Source organism: Octopus bimaculoides, chromosome 7 (genome assembly GCF_001194135.2).
Source record: "Octopus bimaculoides isolate UCB-OBI-ISO-001 chromosome 7, ASM119413v2, whole genome shotgun sequence".
NCBI lineage: Eukaryota > Metazoa > Mollusca > Cephalopoda > Octopoda > Octopodidae > Octopus > Octopus bimaculoides.
Window position 1 is genome coordinate 79,650,385 of NC_068987.1, and position 8,382 is coordinate 79,658,766.

Here is an 8,382-nt window from a genome sequence, read left to right on the forward strand (position 1 = left end):
ATATATATATATATATATATATATATATATATATCCATATGTACATACATTTATATATATATATATATATATATGTGTGTGTGTGTGTGTGTGTGTGTGTGTGTGTGTGTAGATACATATGTGTGTATGCGTGCGTGGTGTGTATGTGCTTGCGTATAAGAATGTAAGCTTGTTTAATTCACACTATGTTAAGAAATGTCTAACAGACTCTTCCGCAGTTTAACCGAACATTTCTTATAAAACTGTTTCCCGATTTCATTCCCCAGTTGATAGCATTAACTATTCAGTTTTCATATAAAGCACTCACAAATTACGCTATTGCCGTAGTGGATAATATTATTTCCATAGTTGTATTTTAGAAGATATACGTACATGCATAAATACATACATACGAAACAGGAAGAGCTGTAAAATGTGCAGACCTTGTGGAGTTAAGCCCGAAGATATGACCCACATCATAACCAGTTGTCCAAAAATGTCTTCACGGTATTATCTACACAAATCTTGCAAAATAGCTACCCAGATTTTCCTGGTTGAAATAATTTATTCCGCCATTTATGAAGCTGCAAGCATGGTCGTTTGTCAGTTGTTGTTTTAGTTAAGTCGTATATCAATAACCAACGAGTCGGCCTCGGATGCACATGTAGAGTCAAATATAAATGTCCTCTAGGACAAGAATGCGATGTATCTTCCGTTGTTTATGATGCATAGGTTTCAACAAACTACGACAATGGTTGTACAAATGAAACGTTTTTTCGGCATCGTGGAAGAAAGCTTAAAGAAGGGACCAATTTCGATGTCAAATGGAAAGTCTTCTCTAAATCCAAACCCTAAATTAACGGATCAGTGCGTTCGCTTGAAAACCTGTATTCATGAAAACACTTGGGAACCCCCAACGAATACATAAATTCGAGGAAGATTTTTTTCATTATGTCTATATTTCAAAAATACATCTTGCTGGAACTTAAAACTGTACCACAAGATACTCAGTAAACCATTAAAATATTGTAACGTTGGTTATCTCGCTTGTGTTTTATCATTTTTTCGTCTTTTCAAGCGTCTCTTGTTTTAACGCTAAAAAAAAAAGAAAAATAGAAAAAGAAAAAGCTGGCAAACTGTCTTGCTTTCAGCTTGATTAATGACGGAATGGATTATTATCTCGACCAGGTAACCTGTGTAGCTATTTGCAAGATTTTGGGGTTTTAATTGAAGGTTATACAGATATATATATATATATATATATATATATAAGAGCAGTGTAGTTCGCTTGGAGCATTGTATTATTTATATATGAGCTCGCACACACATATATATATATACACGTGTGTGTATATGTAGATGTATGTATGTATGCTTGTATGTATGTATGCATGCATGTATTTATTCAATGCCGGTTATTGGATTCAGACAATGAAGCATGGTAAACATTCAAAATGTACGATATATCGTCTGAAGAGAAACTCTATCTCTCTTGCAATTGCGTGGTAAGGAACATGATCTGAAATCATGAGCCTTAACTAAATCATTCGGAACGCAACGATAATATTTGTCATTTCGAACATCAGAAATGACCTTCTGCGTTACTCTACGTTAATTACTATCCAACCTCCTGGGGTGTTAAATGACAATTCACCTCAGCAAATACTAAAGATATATTTCTTGCCTGCACGCTCAATCCCTGGCCATCTAAGAAGGCACATACCCAATAAAGATATTTCACCATTTCATAATAACTTAAACCCTCATCGCTCCTGAAATCATTCTTCCCCATTTGTCGTAACCTCCGCGAATTTTGTCATCCTATCTGTTAGGTATGAACGTAAACATCAATGGCATAACCAACGCTCATATCTTTAATATCTCATCTAGTTCATTCGTAACATATGATGGGGTTGTACAGGCGATGTATACTACTTACAACATATAACATTTAGTTCTCATCACTAACTAGAAGAAATTTACCCACCATTGTAACACCCGCAAGGCGAGCGTCTGGTGAGCAAAATACCTTCTATCGTTGTTTTATATCTCTATTCTTTCCCAAATTGCCTTCTGAATCTTAAGGCGATGGCCTGTGCTGAATTTTTAGATTGTTCAGCAAGGAGTTCATATATGTATGTGTATGTCTGAATGTACATGGACATATATATGAATATACATGTACAGAAACACCGTTTAGAGCCTCAGGTTAAAAGCTTATAAAGGAAGCGCGTATGATTATACCATGCACAATCCAGCCTCATACCATCTCGGGGTACCCGAAAGGAGAGGGAAGAATACTCTCTCTTTTTTTTTTAACTGACAGTAACAGTTTACAGCTGAGAGAGTAGGTTTCCAGTGTATTCTGCTAACATATTTATAACTTCAGCTTTGTTGTTGTTTTTTTATCTACAGCGTATTAATATCTCTACGGGAGTTACTTTAATTTCTCGACTCACTTATGCGGAATAACTATTAGTCAACTTGATGTCTGCTTTTCTTGTTCATGGTTATGTGGGCCTACAGTAGCCGAAGTCATATGTCATACTTTATATTAGATGCAGAAATTTATTAATGCGTGCGTATGTAAAGGTGAGCGCAGTGTGCGTGTGTGTGAAGGTGCATCTGCGTGGATGTATGACCGAATAAATGCACCACTAAGTATAACGTAATTTTATTCGTAACGTTTAGGAAATATTAACATTAAGTTACGTACCAAACATTTTGGTGGGCTAAATTCCCTTCTTAGTGACACTTTGGAAGGAGAATGTAGTGGCTATGCTGAAACGGACGGGAGAGAGAGAGAGAGAGAGACAGACAGACAAAGACAGAGAGACAGAGAGACAGAAAGAAAGTATTATAAATAGTGATCGTTTAGATAAATAGATAGATGGGAGACTGGCTCAGCAGGTTGCTAATCAAATAGCCATGAGCAAGAAGTTAGATATAGTTAAGGATAAAAGAAAAAGAGAAAGAGATAGCATCGGTAAAAGAGAAGAGATTGAAAGGTAAAAGATAAAGCTTTGCTCTAGAGACGAATAATTAGACATCTGATATTAAAAAAATTAGAGAAACCGAGCGACTGATACATAGAGTTACAGGAAGGTGAGGAGACAGAATAAGATTAAGAAAGAGAGTGAGAGAAAATAATCCATATATTATGTCTAGTGGCAAAATTTGATTGAGAGAAAGAAGAGAAGTATGTATGTTCACAAGTGTGTGTGTGCGTGCTTGCATGTGTTGTGGAGGGGGAGTTAGGGAGGGAAGAAATGAAGCCAAATACTTCATTATAACAAAGGGAAATAAGTGCAGATGAAAAGAAACATTGTATGAAATTAAACACAGAAGAAATAATAATAGAGCAGACTTAAAGTAAAATTATTAAGAATGAGTTAAAGGAAACAGAAATAAATCACATCATTTTCCAAGGGTCCTACACGTGTAGTATTTACACATTTATTAGTACAATTTGTTTGAATTGATTTACATCTTCATATTTGTCAGTTACAAATAATTATTCATTTTTTTTGTAGTGTTTTCTTTTTTTGTAATATTTACGAAGTTTAGAACTACAAAGCTAATGTTGAACAGTAAATGTTAAAAAAAAACACTATCATAAGAATAATATACAAAACAAAATCAGAATAATATATAAAATTATGCACCAAAATTAGCGCATACCGATATATAAATATAGAAACACATGGAGAGACACGTCTCTTTAATAGGCACAGGACTGGCTGTGTGTTAATAACCTTGCTTAGCAACCACATGGTTCCAGGTTCAGCCCCACTTCGTGGCACCATGGACGAGTGTCTTCTGCTATAGCCTCGGGCCGACCAAAGCCTTGTGAGTGGATTTGGTAGAGGGAGACTGAAAGAAGCCTGTCGTATATATATATATATATATATATATGTGTGTGTGTGTGTGTGTGTGTGTGTGTGTGTGTGTGTGTGTGTGTGTGTGTGTGTGTGTGTGTGTGTATAGGGTTGAATTCGCAAACCGAAAACAACAGACGAAGACAGGTGGTGTAGAAAACAAATAGATGTATTAGTATAACACTCGGGAATTGAGAAAGTCTTTAACGTTTCGAGCCTACGCTCTTCCACAGAAAGGAATACAGAAAGAAACAAGGAGAGAAAAAAATGTGTGTAGTGGTCAGCGTCCCTCCACCTTCACTTGACAACCGATGCTGGTGTGTTTACGTCCCTGTAACTTAGCGGTTCGGCAAAAGTGACTGATAGAATAAGTACTAGACTTACAAAGACTAAGTCCTGGGGTCGATTTCTTCCGCTAAAAAAAAGGGGGTGCTCCAGTCAAATCACTGAAGCAAATAAAAGAAGATATATTAATGAAGATTGAATTATATTGTATATTATATCTTGGATGGCGATGCACGAGCAGGAATCAAGTAAAATACCCGGACAGAGGTACTTCCACGCTCAGTAGTCGAGTCTTACTAAACACGCTCTGGGTTAGGTCTGCACTCCCGTATACATACTGGTTCTATGGATTGGTGAAGCGCTAAGTGTTTTGGATAGATTTTTGACACGGTATAAACACAAAGCTATTGACTGATCTGATCACCACATGAATTATTGTCGCAGCCAGCACCGCCATCACCGCCCTCGTCTTCTTCTGTCGCCGTCGTTGTCGACGTCGTCAACGTCATGATATTCATGCGCAATAGCAGCAGCATTCAAGGGGACAGTATTGACCTGTTAAATTAGAAATTACAGTATAATTAAAAATTAATGAAGAAATAGGTTAATGAGCAAAAGATTTTATATACATGTGTATATATATATATATATATATATATATATATATATATATATATATATATATATTACAAATTAAAAGGGTAAAGGATTATCAATTTATTAATTAATAAATCAATTAACAATTAACAATTTTTACCAAGCCCATCGGTATGAAAGCACCATTATTATATATATAAACTGTTTCAGACAGGTCTAGGTAAATGAATGAAGGAATGAAAGTAGATGAATGAATAAATAAATGAGTAAATGAGGTCTAAATTTAGTATTTCCATCATCATCACCACCATCGTTATCATCATCGTCGTCACAATCGTCACTGACATCGTCGTCATCACCTCAATCACCGGCAATGATTGACAAGAAGACGATTACCACCGTCGGCGTCATCACAAGCATCCCCATCATGATCATAATGATCATCACCACCACCGGAAGCAGACAGATGACGAAATGAATGAGAAAGAACTGGACAAAGGAAAAGCTCTACATTTAATGATTATTCTCATCATCATCATCATCATCATCATCATTCTAATGACCACCATCATCTATATTAGGGGGTCTCCAAAGTTATCAATATCGACCCCTGGGGGTCGATGGGATTATTCTAGGGGGTCGATAAATGTTCATATACTTAATTATTATCATTATTTATTTGTTTATTTTCTTGTACATGTTTGGTGGGGGGGGGGTCAATGAGGAGTCACGGATTCTATGAAGGGGTCGATAGTCTAAAAAGCTTCAGGACCCTTGATACATACCATCGCCACCACTATCGACATCATCGTCTTCACCATCTGAATAGTTAGCAACAGAACCACCGTCGTCGATATCGTGATCATCATCATCATCATCATCATCATCATCATCATCATCATCATCATCATCTTCATCACCATTATCACCATCTTCATCACCCTCACACCACGGCCAACAACATCTCCACCACCACAACCTTTGACGTCATCATTATCGTCGTTACCATCACCCCTTCATCATCACATCTTCATCACCCCTTCATCATCATCATCGTTGTAGTCATTATCATCATCATCATCATCATCATAATCGTCGTCGTCGTCGTCGCCATCGTCGTCGCCATCGTCATCATCATCATCATCATCATCATCATCATCAAATAAATGGCGAATTCGATCATATATATAGGACTAAAATCAAATGAACCCAGACACTAATGAATTGTCAAAGTTTAACTAATAAAGCTTTAATAGGTTGTCAATAATTAATGAATAATTTCTTGTCCATTTGAGTGGGAAGTGCTCCAATAGACTTTTTAATGTCGAAGCCAAAAAGCAAGGTGAAAATATTATCTACATATTAAAACGCGACTGATTTTTGTCTACCTAATGATACTGATTTCGAATTTGAGCCAAGTGCCAGCAATTTCGAATGTGGGGGGTAAATTGACTACATCTACCCCAGCGCTCGACAGTTACTTACTTTATCGATCCCGAAAGAATGAAAAGAAAAGTCGATCTCAATGGAAATTAAACTCAGAACGTGAACGGACGAATAGCCGCTAAGCATTTCGCCCAGTATGGTAGCGATTCGACCAGCTCATCGCCTTTTTCTAGTTAATCAGATTAAATCCATATTATTTAAAAAGTGAAACAGCCTAATTAATTGTAATCCGAATTTCAATTTTCTATTGAATTTGACCAATAATTATATATTGTATCATTTTACGTCTATGATTTACTTGTCTCAGTCATTGGACAGTCGTCATGCTGTCCAAGCACAATTATTTAGGCTTAGCAGCCCTTCCTGTTTCTTTTCACTGTCCTGTTTGTGTTACCAATTTTGACCCTCCGCAAAAAACCCAAATTATATTTAATATGCTTTGCAGGAACAACTGCTTTATCAAAAGCGTATATTGTTGTTAAATGCTCGACATACGAGAGTAGAAAAACAGCCAACAAATGATGAAGGGTCGTTCTTTATGTTGTTTGTCTTGTTTTTCATTGTGTCTTTCGTTGCTCGAAAAAATAGTTCATATTCCATGTACTCGTATATATATATATATATATATATATATATTTATATATATATATATAAATGTAGGCGCAATATCCTAGTGGTTTAGGCAGTGGACTCGCGGCCTCGATTCCCATCTGTCCGACGAACGGGAACCTAAAACTTGGAGTAACAGCTTTTGTTATATTTCTGCTGCTTTTAAATTTTGCACATTATTCTACTTCTAGTATTTGAGTACTCTTTTTTCCACCTTGTTTCACATTTATGCGCTTTCTCCGGTATATATATATATATATATATATGTATATATATATATAGATGGGTGGATGTATAACATGTGTCACCATATGTAATTCTTTTGTTTGAGTGTATATAATATAAATATTTGTGATTAGTAACACAAAAAGAGAACATAACGTCTTCAAAATAGCAGTTACTGATTATTTAATTAGATCAATAAAAAGGAATTTAAAAAGAAAAACATGTCATTATTATATGTAAATAATATCATACGGTGACCTACACGCACTCACACGCACGCGCCTCAAAAGGAGACATGTTTCTATGTTTATATTCATACATGTTGGTATTTGACCATATACATGTGTATGCTTTCTTCCCCCACTCTCTCTCTCTCTCTCTCTCTCTCTCTCTCTCTGTCTCTATCTATCTATCTATCTATCTATCTATATATGTATCTCTATCTCCTTCCCTCTATCTATGGATATATCTATGTATCTATGTATCTATGTATCTATGTATCTATGTATGTATCTATCTATCTATCTATCTATCTATCTATCTGTATATCTATCTATCCATCTATAATTATGTGTGCTTGTGCGCATTTCTTTATATGTATATATATATATATATATATATATATATATATATATATATATATATATATATATATATATACATGTATATTACATACATACATATATATATATATAATATACACATGTATATTACATATATACATATACGTATACATATGCACATACATACATACGTACATACATACATACATACATACATACATACATACATACGTACATATATACATATCGAATAAATGCATAAACACGATGTACAGTGCCTACAACGCTAACAGAAACAATAATAACGAAAGAAAAATATTTAAAAAAAAACATCAAACAATCCCAATGAAATATAAAATATTATTAAAACGACGTAAGACATGTTTACGATAAAACAGAGATTATTCATTCTTGCTGTGATGCTATTTAAACTATTGCGCTTAGTGGCATGTCTATATTTGACGGAGCCATACATATTCGGAACTGACGCCTGGCGCCAAATAGTAGGAAGCAGGATACAGGTTGCTTGGCAGCCTATGTGATTTTCCTTACAGCCATCCCATTAGATGTCATGATGAATTTATTAAAATCAATCATAATTTCTAATTAGCAAGTTAGCAACGCGTCTGTTAGAGTAAAATCAAATATGTAAGACTATGACTGTGTGAGCGAGTCTGTTGGAGAAAGTGCGTGTTGTTGAGGAAGGATATTTGTTAGTATTATTATGTCTGGCTCTTTTCTCCTCGCTCCTTGTGGATTTCTTTCTCCCTCTCTCTCTCTCTGTATATATATATATATAT